The sequence below is a fragment of the Hordeum vulgare genome, chromosome 1H, assembly GCF_904849725.1.
Source record: "Hordeum vulgare subsp. vulgare chromosome 1H, MorexV3_pseudomolecules_assembly, whole genome shotgun sequence".
Classification (NCBI taxonomy): Eukaryota; Viridiplantae; Streptophyta; class Magnoliopsida; order Poales; family Poaceae; genus Hordeum; species Hordeum vulgare.
In genome coordinates, this window is record NC_058518.1 from 103899569 (window position 1) to 103912327 (window position 12759).

The window sequence follows — 12759 nt, forward strand, 5'->3', positions numbered from 1 at the left end:
AGCTATCCCTTCCCCGACAACGGCGCCAGAAAAATGCTCTTGACGTGCAACTATTCCTGACTTGATGCCTCCCCGGCAACGACGCTAGAAAAGAGTTGCTTCCAGTTGCTCAACAATTAGCAATTGTCTTGCAATGGCCCACCAATGTGTGGGATCGCGACCGTTTTCGAGGGTAGATTATTCAACCCAAATTTGTTGGCTCGCACGACGGGAAGTGAAAGAATATTCTCAAGTATTAGCAGCTGAATGTGTCAGATTCAACCACACCTGAAAGATTAGTGTCTGCAAGCAAAGTAGTAGTAGCAAAGTAGTATGATAACAACGGTGCCAGAAATGATCTGTTGACAAGGCAGACTATTCTTAATGGTTGTATCAATGGTGCGAGTAAGTTGCCCGTGGGCGGGAAATATTCTTTCCCGGCAACGGTGCCAGAAAAAGTATTATAGCAGGTAGCAGCAGTGTAACGAGTAACAACAATGGCAAGGAACATAAGTAGTGACAGCAGTAGCAAGTAGCTACAGTAGCGAGTAACAACAATAGCATGTAGCAGCAGTAGCGGGTAACAGCAGGAGCAAGTAACAGTAGTAGCAACAGTATTGGCAGCAACAGCAGGACAAAGCAAGTAACAGTAGCAACAAGAACAGTAGTAACAGCAGTAGAGCAAAACAAGTAACAGCAGAGTGGGGCAAACTCGTAGGCAATGGACCGGTGATTTGTCGGATGACATTCAGCATGCAACAGTTATAACACGAAGAGATATGTGGCTAGCTCCCGTCCGTCAATGTGATGTAGGCATGCATTCCGTGTGTAGTCATACATGCTTAGGGAAAAAAACTTGCATGACATCTATTGTCCATCCCTCCCGTGGCAGCGGGGTCAAAATGGATACTACGGGATATTAAGGTTCTCCTTTTAATAAAGAACCGGACCAACGCATTAGCACTTGGTGAACACATGAACTCCTCAAACTATGGTCATCACCGGGAGTGGTTCCGGTTATTGTCACTCCGGGGTTGCCGGATCATAACACATAGTTGGTAACTACAACTTGCAAGATCGGATCTAAAACACACATATATTGGTGACAACATAATAATTTCAGATCTGAAATCATGGTACTCGGGCCCTAGTGACAAGCATTAAGCATGGCAAAGTAGTAGCAATATCAATCTCAGAACATAGTGGATACTAGGGATCAATCCCCATCAAAACTAACTCGATTACATGATAGATCCCATCCTACTCATCACCGCCCAACGAGCCTATGAATAGATTACTTACGAACGATGAAGAGCTTCATGGAATTGAAGAGGGAAGAAGGTTGATGATGACGATGGCGACGATCTCCTTGATCCGGAGCCCAAAACGGACTCCAGATCTGCCCTCCAGATGAAGAACAAGATGTGGCGGCGCCTCCGTATCGCAAACGCGATGAAATCTTCTCTCTTGATTTTTTCGGGACAAAAGGGATTAAATAGCGCTGGAATTGGGGGCGGCAGAGCCACATGGGCCCCACAAGCCCTGATGCCGCGGCCTGGGGGGAGGGGGTGGCCGCGGCCATAGGGCTTGTGGCCCACTGGCTCACCCCCTCCGATGGATCTTTGCGCAGGTATTTTTCATATTTCCAGAAATATTCTCCGTAAATTTTCAGGACGTTCCGAGAACTTTCATTTCTGCACAAAAACAACACCATGGCAATTCTGCTGAAAACAACGTCAGTCCAGGCTAGTTCCATTCAAAACATGCAAGCTAGAGTCCAAAACAAGGGCAAAAGAGTTTGGAAAAGTAGATACGATGGAGACGTATCAAGGACGAAACAACAGGCGTGGGAATCGAGGCGACAAATTGAAAACCGAAAATGATGATGCCTAGATTTTCAGGATGACAGGATAAAGACGAAAAAGATCCGTTGGAAAGTAATGTCACCAGAATCCTGGGAATAGTGGAGAAGGTGATGTCACCAACAAATGACTTGGTGACTCAAGCAAATTGAGAAAGCTGGCGGCTAGTCACTTATTAAAGAAAAGAAGGAGGTAATATGAGTCATCGAAGATAAGCATAAAGGTTTGTTGGCGTGAATAAATTCAAGTCAAACTGGGTCCTAATGTTGGGGATATTACGTGCGGTATGACCCGCCCTGTTGGGCCGGGTCAGGACAACGGTGACTCATACATACACGGTCAGTGTAAGCCTTGGCCCAGGCCTGAGGCGTGTAGAGATATGTTCGTCAGAAGGCCGCCAGGGCCCATGAGCCAGATGGCGGTTCGGGATTGATGAAGAAGATAAGTTGCCAAGGAAGTTTCCTAGCTTGGCAAACACGGCGACTTAGAGATATGGAAGGCCACGATTTGTAGTGTGTCTAGAACTTTGTAATCCCTAGAGTTTCGACCTGTATATAAAGGCGAGTCTCGAGGGCAGATAGATCAAGTTAGAATCCATCGAGAGATAGGTCAGGTGAGTTACGCCCTCATTGTAATCGAATCCACCATCAATATACACAAAGCAGGACGTAGGCTTTTACCTTCACAGGAGGGGCCGAACCTGGGTAAATCTGAGTCTCGCTTCCGCTCACCCCCTTTGAGTCGCCACCAAGGTGCGATGGCTCTATCACTAAGTCCTTTCACGAGGACATCTGCCGTGACAAAACCACAACACCATTGACATGATGATTCTTCATATCTTGGAAAATTATTATCCCCTATATTGCATCTAATCTTTTGAAGGTACTTGAAGGAACTACACTCCACAAGATTTCCATCAACTCACCTCGAAAGAAATCTTGTGATAACCAAGTATCTACAACCCCTTTTTTGTGATGAAGGAAGAATACACCACAAACCATATCCTTAATGATTATTTGTTGAACAAATTTCACTCCTGTCATTTGGATATACCATGTTCTTCCTTGCATGCCTAACCCGTGTAGGTGAGAAGTGAACCAAAACAATCAAGGATTACTCTCAACTCAATATTATCTTCATAAACTTTGAGAATCCACAAGAAGTCCACCTACATGCTACATCATCTACATCATTCAAAGGTACGTAATCATATCCTTGAAAATCTTTACTCGAATACATGAGTTCAAGCAAATCTAAGTGATATGAAAACATCAAAATGCTTCAAATAAAAAAGGTAACCCCATTTTGAGCTTAACGATGAGTATGACCTATTATCAAGTATTCTTACTAGGCTCCTAAGTCAATATACTCTAACTAGGTGACCTAGTCTCCGACCATCATCCAGATGAAGTTTATTGTGGGGTTCATCTCTTAGTTGCATGCTTTCTTGGAACCATTCAATATCCATCTAGTTGAGAAAATTCTTTGCAAATCTTTGAGAAAACTCCATGCAAATCTATTGAAAAGATTTCATTGTCAATATGGCCAAGAATGTTTTGGCCAAATTTCTGTTTGTAATTCGGATCATCTGAACTGGAAAAATTGGTTCTACCGATATAGCAGCTATACTGTCAAGAGAATCCTCGGTACCATCGATACAAAACTCTTTGGCTGCACCGATTTCGCCCTTAGCCCTAAGATCATTTTCGGTTCTACCGACAAGTTTTATCTTGGAGCGATTGCCATTATTTAAGTTCCCTCCCATACTCCTGAGATTTTTTGACAAAGTTCTCTATGACCCTTACTCTCAAGGAACCCTTACCCTCTGACCCTTTTCGGAAATTAATTCCAATTGGGGATAAATATAAAAGCTTATGCTTACCCAAAGGGGGATAAATATTCAAGGGGGTGAAATATCAATATCACCCAAAGGAGAATAAACGCTACATTAAGGGGGGGGGGAGAAAAAATCCAAGTCAATAACATCATTAAAGGGGAGAGAACATGTGATTAAGGATGACAATGGGTCAGGTTTGGGGCGGGTGGAGCTGGTCCAAATCCAAATCATGACCCATCCTCATACCCTCTGCCCATCCATCAAAGCATCCATGGGCACAAATTGTGCCCATGCCCAAATCCATTGGATATCTGGATACCCATGGAGCTCGATGGACATAAAAAATAAACATGATACCTTCCCAAAGATCAGGTTAACTCACCATCTTTCATTAACTTAGATTAGGTTTAATAATTAGGTTGGTGGGGTGTGGGGGATTAGGGAACATGGACCGTGCTTTAATCTTCTGTGACCTCAAGTGTCTTGGGGTTGGACATTTGCTTAGTCTAGTGTCACAACCATATGGGCGCACGTGTCATACGTGTATACATTGGATATCCATGGAGCAAAAATTACAACTGTGCCCAACCCGGTTGTTTGTGGGTATACAGATCCACAAGTCCATGTGCAAAAATGCACTCCATACCCTTGCCCAACCGGATCGGGTATCTACGGGTATCCAGATCCATGGATAAAATTTCCATCCGTCCATGTGATCTAGTTTTATTTGCTATAGGTGTTAGACTTGTCTCACCCGACCTACTCCTAATAACTACAAGCTAATGTTCAGGGGGAGAGGAAGACTTACAAATTCATACTAAGGGGATAAAGTTCTAAATGCTCTTGGAGACATATCAATCTTAAGAAATGCTATTTTCAATATGTCTTCCATATCTTGGTAGTACTGAAGCTCTTTGCATCTTTATGATAGAAGTATTCTTGTGTTACCTAACCTTATTTTCTGAAGTGTGTTTCTACTGTTAAAATGCTCAAGAACTTCAAGTTAAGTATATGCATCATATCCTTGGTTAATATGATCTCTTTCTTCTTGTACATACTATTTGCAAGAGTGAATCATGAACATGGAGACACCTTATTCACATATGTTTGATGCATATAGCCAAGGTTCACATGACTTATTATGTCCTTTCTACTATGTGTGTGTTCATGCATTCCAAGACAACTATCCTCTAAAAGGATTGCACACATTTAGGGGGAGCATTTCTTAGTCATGTGTCTCTCAAAGCCTTCATATATCTCTGCATATCATGATTTGAAGCTTTGTTTGTATGTTGTCATCTATTACCAAAAAGGGTGAGATTGAAAGCACATATGCTCCCTTGGTGGTTTTTGTAATTCATGACAACATACATTATTTCTTGGAGTAATTGTTTCACCTAGATTATTTCAGATAAAGTCCACAGAGAGGATTGGATAAGGATTGTGAGGAGAAGCCCCAAGGAAGGATAATATATGATTGGTTAAGCTTCAAGCTTCAAGACTCAACATTTTCAATTTTGTGATAAATCACATAAGAGTTCATAGGAAAGCCAATACTATTAAAAGGGGATGAGGTATCTATGATGATCTGGTTGCTCAAGTGCTTAGAGTTAGCCACAAAAAATACTGATGAATTCTCCCACAAAAATATTCTTTTCAAACCCCGTCACTCAAATTCAGTATCACCAATACTTCCAAATAGGTCCTACCGAGTATCACCCTAGACAGATCCTAAGTCAAACCCTAACACCTCGGTGCCGCCAAGTTTGATTTCGGTGAAACCGAAATCAGTGACCAACTTTCTATTGACCCATTTCAAAGAATTGAAATTTCTGAGTTTTAGGAATCGGTGACACGGGAACTGATAACTTCTTAGGCCATCCAAAATCGGACCCACCAAGATTATATATAGGTCTCACTGAAATGCTAAAAGTTGCCACATTTTGCACTAGTCGTTACAACTGAGTCTTCTCTTTGGTTTCACCGAGTTGGGCAATAATGTTGTAACAGTTAGATTTTTGGAGATGGCTATATACACCCCTCCACCCTCCTCTCATTCGTAGAGGTAGCACTTAGAATGAACCAACACTTCCCCCCTCCATTTTCTGAGAGAGAACCACCTTCTCATGGGTTGAGACCAAGATATTTTACTCCAGCCATATGAATCTTGATTTTAGCCTCCCCAAGTTGCTTTCCATCCAATCAATCTATTCTAGCAAGAAAAATCTGTGAGAGAGTCATTGAGTGTTGATGAGACTATATTTTGAACCACAAGAGCAAGGAGTTCATCATACATACCACATCTATTACCTTTTGGAGAGTGGTGTCTCCTAGATTGGTTAGGTGTCGCTTGGGAGCCTCCGACTTCATGTGGACTTGAACCAAGAAGTTTTTATGGGCAAGGAGATCGACTACTTCATGAAGATCTTCCCCGAGTGAGGCTAGTCCTTTGTGGACGTAAGCCATGATGGAATAGACAAGGTTGCTTTTTCATGGCCCTTTGTTGGTGGAGCCCTCCATGGACTCTCGCGGCCGTTACCCACCGTGAGTGGAAGTGTTTGTCAACGCGGACGTACAATAGCACCACCTATCAAGACCACACCAAAAATCACTGTGTCGTCTTTGCATTTGATCTTCCTATATCCACTCCTTACTTACGTGTGCATGTCTTTACTTTCCACTGCCATACCCATTGACTTGCATGTGTAGGGTGCGCTAGACTTGCTAGAATTGCTAAAATTTGCCAACCAATAAAATTTGGAAAATATTTGCTTTTTATATTGCCAGTGTCACACACTATGTTTTACTTCTCCCGACTAACTCAGCATAGCTCAAAAATTAGGACCAATTAAAACTTTTGTGTGTGCTTGTGATGGTTGACTTGAATATGCTTGCTTGCTTGCTTGTTTGTGTTTTAAATCACAACAATCCTCTTTCTCTCAAGACTCATCTACTTGCTCCAAATCTTTGCCCATTGACAATACCATGTGTATATGACTTCTTTTTACAAAAAAATTATTTTCACCAAAAAGCTTTTATTTAACTTAAGCTTTCAAACCCCCTAAATTGAGGTATGTACTACAATTCCTCAAATTAGGGAATAAGTTTTGCCCCAAATATTTTACTTGGATCCTATTATCAAAAAGACTTCGCAAAAACCACAAAAACATTAATTTAAAGTTTATTTTTCTATTTCATTTAATTACCATTTTCTAAGGCCAGAAATGGTCTTTCATAAGCAAAAAATATATTTTTGCTTCCAAAATATTTGAGAAAAATTAGGGAAACTCAGTGGACATAAATTTTCCATATATGAGAGTTTCTACACATGTTCACGTACAAAATATTGGACAAAACTCTTCAAAACCTTTTCTGCCTATTTCAAGTATTTGAATCTATAAGAAATATTCTCAACTAATTACAAGAAAATTCTACCAAGTCAAACATGATATATGTAGTGAGCTTGCCAAGTTTTACCTCAATCCAAATTATTTTGTTTCACCTAAATATTCCAAAACCCTTTGTGTCTAGCTCCAAAATTGAGCACCTTTACTTTTCCAAGTTCCTCCATTTATGCTCAAATTTTGTGGGCATGTTCTAATCCCGTAATCATGCATCCACACCAAGTGGTGCATCAAGGAGAAAAAAAATTCACCTGTCCAATTCCCCCAAACCCATTTCTGCTGATTTATAGAAATGAGAAAAATTTGCATTGTCAAGTTTCCTCAGTTGGTCCAAACTTTTTGGGCATGCTATAATCCTCAAATAATGCCACCTCACGAAGTCGTGCATTAGGGGGAAGATATTTTCATAACTAGATCTAGGAAAACCAGTTTCTCCCTAATTCTAGGGTTTACAAAGTTTGCACTCGAAACTTTGTGCAAATAATCTCAAGTCTGGTGGTCGCTCTCATTTTGACCTAATATTTGATCCCATTAAGTCTCAAGGCAAGTAGAACCTTTTTACGTGCCCAAACAATAATCAAACACCTTCTGGTAAAAATTGGAAGCTGCTATTTTCACGTTTTGTATTGATTTCCTAGACCCCATGTTTTTTACCACAATCGCTCCTGGTCCCTTTCTATATCCAGTAAGGATCCTACACCCCAGCTCAATGATTGGTGGGGTAAAAAACCCCAGTTACCCGCTCTGGACAGGAATTCCCCCCTCTCTCAACTTTCCTTCTCAACCAAGACTCCCCAACATCATCCAAGGCCATCTCCATTTTGTTTACTCCCTTCTAGACCCCATGAACAAAGGTGGTCGCACCCAAACCGCCAATGGCATGCCATTTGGGAGCTCTCGAGCGTGCTAGAGTGACCACCTGCACTGTAGATAGTGCCCATCCCCCTCCCGACCACCTCGAGCCCCTCTCCCTCGCCTGCAGGACGCCCTCCACATCGGGGACATGCTATCCCTTGTCCCCCTCCCCTCTCTTCCTCTCCCCTCTCCCCCATGCGTGTCGAGCGCCAGCATCTAGTCCAACCGGGAGCCTCCAAGCGTGACACCTATGACCTTGCCCCGCTCCCTCTTTCGCGCACCTGCATCGTGGTTAAGTCTTACGAACACCGCAGATCACTCGAGCCTCCTCCCTTGGCCGCAAGAGCCGATCCCGCAGCCGGTTGTAAACTCGTCCACGGGAACCCCAACAACGCTAAAAGGGTGACCCCGAGCCCATCTCACTCTGTTACCACCCTCCCCGCACTCCTAATTGTGCCCCCGCACCTCGCCCTTTCGTTTGGGAGCTCCAACACACGGGATCGAGCCGGAGCTCGCCGCCTCGGGTCGCAGACAACCACGCGGTAGAGGCCTCCCCTCGTCCCCATTTCTCCTCCTTTGGAACCGCACTAAGCCGCTGATGTCGTGGTTTTGTCATGGCAGATGTTCTCGTGAGAGAACTTAGATGTGAGGTCATCGCAATCATGTGGCGGCTTGAAGGGGTTGGTCGGAATCGAGAGACGCGAGTTTACCCAGGTTCGGCCCCTCAGATGGAGGTAAAAGCCTACGTCCTGCTTGTGTTTCATTGATGAAGATGATGATCTCGATTACAAGGGTGCAGACTCGGCACCTCTAATCCCGCGGGTGTCTAATCTGTCTATCTCATGATTTGTCTTGTCTAGACCTAAGTTGTGAATCTTGTCCCTCTTGGGGCACCTTACCCCTCCTTATATAGGTGGAAGGGGTAGGTTTACATGTAGAGTCCTACTATGAGTAGGAATAAGACTAGTCTCTCTTGCATCCTAATCCGGGTCTTGTTTCCTTTGTGAGGGAGTTTCTCCTCTTCTTGGGACTTCTCTTGTGAGCCGTCCCTCCTGGCTTCTCGATGAGCCGCCTTATGCCAGGGTGTACGCCGGTCCTTGGGCCTTCGTCATTTATCTAAGTCGCCTATGGGGTCAAGTATGAAACGCCCGCCGGGTCACTGCTGAGTCGCTGGTGAGTCGCCAAGTCCTTGGCGGGTCATACTTCAAGCCGGGTTACACCGCGGGGTATATCCCCTACATTAGCCCCCAGGTTAGCTTGAATTTATTCATGGTAAGCTCCTGAAACAAGAATAATAAATATGTTAAGGGACTAGCTTGCTCCTGTGGCCGGCTTGATTTACTGAAGTGGCTCCTTGAAAAATCTGGGTTTCTTCTTCATAATAACGAGAGGTCTTCACAATCATCTTGTTGGTACGTGTCCTTTGCAATAAAATGCATATGCCACTGAGTCGGCCTCCAATGTTTTGGCTTGATGAAAATTTGGGGAATAAGAAATCCACACAATGTTGAACCAGTTTCTCTTGCTTCGGCGGGTTATGATTGACAATGGCGGGTCATGATTGCTAATGGCGGGTCATGATTATTGGTAGTGCCCCGTCAAACAACTGAACTCCAATTGACTATATCGAATTATTGGGGATAAAGAAATCCATGTGATGTTGAACCGGTCTCCCAATACTTCACCTTCATGACAAAATGAAATATGCTCTTCAATTTTTTGATATATCCATATTACTTGTAGCCCCCAAGGGCCGGGTCATCAGTGTGTGATGGGCCGGGTCTTCAATTTGAACCTCATGATCTGTGGAAGAACTTAGTGTTGTAGCCCCCAAGGGTCGGGTTGTCTTGCCTGCGGCAACCTGGGACTTTAGAAATTATGATCTGAATAGTGTAGCCCCCAAGTGACGGGTCGATTGCGCGCGGTGACTCGGGACTTCCACGTTCTTCTCCTTTGAAAATAAAACATCATATGATGTAGCCCCCAAGGGCCGGGTCATTATGCAATAATGAGCAGGGACTTCCTTGAATCCATATTTGAATAAAGAGCGACCTGTAGCCCCCAGGGCCGGCTTATCTCCTTGAAATAGTTGGGTCCGTTGATGATGTGGTGATTTGAAAAGCTGATTGCATTAGCCCCCAAGTGTCATGGTGCTTGCTTGCAACGACATGGGACTTTCATACTTTGATGTAATCTTGATTTGAATAATGTAGTCCCCAAGTGCCGGGTTGTGTGCCTACAGCGACTCGGGGCTATTCCTTCCACTGTAGAATCAAATCATATCCACTCTGTGAGCCGATGATGCCTTTGTGATAAAACAAATCCTTGACCGTGGTTGCAATGTAACCCAACAAATATATCCTTGAGAAATCCATAAGTGTTGTAGTTTACTACAAAGCACAAGTTGAAGAAATCCAAGGGTCGGTCAATTGGATGACCCAACATTTATATATGATAGGGCGGCTCTTCGACAATAGATAACTATTTCGAGCTGGCTTAAAAACCCCATTCATTTAACCCTGGTTATGATAAACCATGACGAAAATCCAACCAAATTGGCTATTCAAAGATTTATTTGCACCTGCAATAATTTATGCTTTGACCCGGTTTGAAGACCGACATGATATGTATGTATGATGTATGATGCAGTGCAATATGATGCATGTATATGATATGATAAGTATGTCATCAAGCTATTTTAAATAAACCGGCTCAGTGAGTCACGACGGGTAGGACGAGCTCGTACGGCTCTAGTGCTACACCAAGAGGCTATTGTAGCTGCCTTAGCTGTGTTTAGACCGGCTGATCAGGCTCGAGTCAAGCTTCAGTGAACCAATGGTTTGTCTATTTTCCATGTGTTAGCTCTTGCCGGTACCTTTCATGTTTTAACCGAGGCAAGTTCAGGGTCCAGAAACGGAATAGCTCGCCAAGAGTACATGGGACCATGGGGCGATTTGTCCAACACACAGTCCAGTATAACCATTTGTAATGCGTTAATTTTTCGCTAGCCAAGAGGGTATTCAAGCTGATCTCAGTGAGAGGAAGCCCCCAAGTGACCTACGATTAGGGAAAAAACCAGACATAAGATTGCAGAAGCATATACGCTCTTACTGCAAAACGACATGGGAGCTAGTAGCCCTCAAGTAAGACGGCTTAATTCTCAGAGTCATATAAGGCGCCCATGTTTGAACCGTGCAACGTGGAAACTTTGGTCCTCTTTGGCTTACCAGTATCCAGTTTGAAATAAGTGCAACATGGCGACTTATGCTCTTTGATACTGATAGCGTCCATGCTTGGACGACTTTATGAATCATCGGCCAATAAGGCCGGGCACCCATGTTTGGGCGGTCGCATCATGGCGACTTGTCTTCTTAGGCGATCTTTAAATCATTTCGTCAATGAGGCATCACCCCCAAGACCAGCTTAATTTCCCTGTAATGACCCGGGGTTCTTGAATTTTTCATCCCAGTTGAGTCTGCCGAGCCATGTCCATGTAGCCCTCGAGTCTTAAGTCGACTCAAGGAGGCGGCTTGAGAGTCTCTGTACTTGATTTTGACACAAGCCGGTATAATGCTTGATGGTTGCGCATGTCTGTTGGGTGGTTCATATAAGTGAACACTGTATCGGCAGGTTGATGTAATTCGAGCCGTGAGGGCGGCGACTTGCGTCCTTCTGTTGGGCGGCTCGTACGGGCGAGCACTGCATCGGCAGGTTGATGTAACCGGGGCCATGAGGGCGACGACTTGTGTCCGTTTGTTGGGCGGCTCGTACAGACGAGCACTGCACCGGCATGTTGATATAAACCGGACCATTGGGGCGGCGACTTGCGTCCGTCTATTGGGCGACTCGTACAAGCGAGCACTGCACTGGCGGGTTGACATAATCTGGACCGTAAGGGCGGCGTCGTGAATGCGAGAGTTGCCTGGTGGTTTGGCATGTTGAGTTGAATGTGAGAGCTGTCCAGCGATTTGATACGAACACGAGAATCGATTGCGGCGTTGTAAGCCGCCTTGATCATGCGGATGTTAAAGTTGGCCGCGTCATTGTAAAGCGTCTTGCTCGCGCGGACATGAGAGTTGGCCGCGTCATTTGTAAACCATCGTAATCGACGAGTCAACCGCGCCGGGTTGATGCAGGAGCCGCGGCTTGCATGCGTCCACTAGGCGTCTCGAGCATGATGGACGGATGCTCGCTACGTCTCTTATGAGTAGTGAAAATTATCCTGATATATCCAAACGATAGATGATTTCTTATCGTGTCTCCGATGAACAGTTAAAATTATCCTGTGTATAAAAACATTGAGGGCAAAATAATAGTTCATGGAGGAATTCAAAGTGTAGTTATAAAATGAACAAGGCGGATAGCACCTGATTTACTCTCCTCGTGGCACATAGAGGCATCTCGAGGTGAGGCAAAGCGGCGGCCGAGCCGGCCACGGGAGGCACGGGCGGAGCCGGCCGGGGGTGGTGCTAGCCATGGAGTGGCAGACTGGGAGGAGCAGGCGTGGTGCAGCACGAGGCGGCAAGGTGGAGCCGGTGTGCGAGGGTCACGGGCGAACTGGGGTGTCCTGGCTAGATATACTGCAGCTTTGATCCCGCCTCCGATGGCGACTCGAAGGATAAAATCGAAAACATGGCCTGCTTCTGATCATCGGTCTTGAAGCTCTAAACTGATTTTGAATGTCATCAAACATGTTAATCAAAGTTATCCTGCTGAGCCCTTTGAGTGCTTTTTCTTTCTCTTTTTTATGGCAATGCTGACCAAGCCTGTGTCTCCTCTGCTTGCTTCCTTGTGTCCACTAGTCGGTCTTGGAAACTTTATT